A 1,679-nucleotide genomic window follows, 5' to 3' on the forward strand; every position below is an offset into this window, starting at 1 on the left:
TGATAGTCAGTGGTGGCAAGGGTCTAATGAATATGGTGGATGACAGAGTACTTCCAAGTTCAATTCCTGTAACTTGAGTAGCATTCTTTGTGTAACATGTGGTAGAGTATTGTCTTGCAAGAGAATCGTCCTGTCTCTGTTGACCAGTCTCGGTTGTTTAATTTTAAGTTCACACATCATTTCATTCAATTGGTTGTTGCATACATCCGCTGTAATTAACTTACCAGGTTTCATGAAGCTGTAGTTGATGACATCAATGCTGGATCACCAAACAGAAATCATTAAATTTTTCTGGTGAATATTCTTTTTAGGATTGTGTTTTGGCACCTCGTCCCTATCCAACCACCGTGCAGAATGCTTGCTATTATTGAAAAGAATCCATTTTTCATCCGTCGTAACAATACTATGCAAAAATGGTCCCCTTTAATGCCGTGACTGCAACGAACAGCAAGTTTCAAGACGACGTGTCATTTGACGCTGGTTCAGCTTCTTTACCTTGCCGATTTGTTTCAGATGGTCCAATACAGTTGGAATCAAAACATCAAACATTGCTGCTAACTCACGCGTAGTTTCAGATGCATCCGCTTCCACTACAGCTTCCAGCTCATCATTATTCACCTTGGTCTCACGTCTACCATTGACGTACAGTGCGCTCATTCGCCACATCTTCACAAAACACTTCATTGATGTTTCGAGCTGTCTGAGATGCATTGGTTCCACGACGAAAGTCCTATCATAAAGAACGCGAATTTTTTTATCTATCCACGAGTTCACAAAAATTGATTCACAACAGAAAACCCATAATAAAATGAAACACCATGAATTGCATTTCGAAAAAAGATAATGTAACTCTTCAATGTTGTAAAACAAAGAATTGTCAGGGTAAAACGTTAGAGTTAGCGACTGTCAAACTTGGTGCATATGAAAATCGGACATTTTATTCTGAATGACCTGATACTATAATCATTCGGGCAGTTACGGGAAACAACTTCCAGCGTATGTCGACATTATTAAACTTCCTCCGTCAATCATATTTACTGAAGTACTGACTAAATAGATGCGCAATAATACAAGTGATAGCCGTGAAAATTACTATATTTAAGAAAATATAATAGATGCCATCCACGTGAAAAACAATTATATAGTTTTAACATCTAAATCACAATCCAATCAGAAAGTTATTTAAAAGCAAATATGTAATGTAGAAAAGAGAAACTTAGCTCCATAACAATATTATTATTTTAATCATTTCGACTTGTACAAACATTACATTAATATTTGTCATTGAGTCCTCTAACTACGTAGGAAATAATTCATATTACGTGATGTATTAAAGTTACTTATTAAAAGTTATGTGGCTGTGTGGTAAGTAGCTTGCTAACCAACCACATGGTTCCGGGTTCAGTCCCACTGCGTGGCATCTTGGGCAAGTGTCTTCTGCTATAGCCCCGGGCCGACCAATGCCTTGTGAGTGGATTGGTAGACGGAAACTGAAAGAAGCCTGTCGTATATATGTATATATATATATATATATATATGTATGTGTGTGTTGTTTGTGTGCTGGTGTGTGTTTACATCCCCCGTCACTTAGCGGTTCGGCAAAAAGAGACCGATAGAATAAGTACTGGGCTTACAAAGAATAAGTCCCGGGGTCGCTTTGCTCGACTAAAGGTGGTGCT

At 38.1% G+C, this 1,679-nt stretch overlaps 1 long non-coding RNA gene across 1 annotated transcript in view; it reads right to left on the reverse strand.

Moving 5' to 3' along the window:
• LOC118763615 overlaps positions 1 to 629 on the reverse strand; it is an 11,466-nt gene extending 10,837 nt beyond the window's left edge. The window contains exon 1 of the long non-coding RNA XR_004999376.1: positions 477 to 629. This is a non-coding gene — a long non-coding RNA (uncharacterized LOC118763615). The remainder of the gene's footprint in view (positions 1 to 476) is intronic.
• Between the last annotated feature and the right edge of the window lie 1,050 nt (positions 630 to 1,679).

Source organism: Octopus sinensis, linkage group LG5, assembly GCF_006345805.1.
Source record: "Octopus sinensis linkage group LG5, ASM634580v1, whole genome shotgun sequence".
NCBI classification, from domain to species: Eukaryota; Metazoa; Mollusca; class Cephalopoda; order Octopoda; family Octopodidae; genus Octopus; species Octopus sinensis.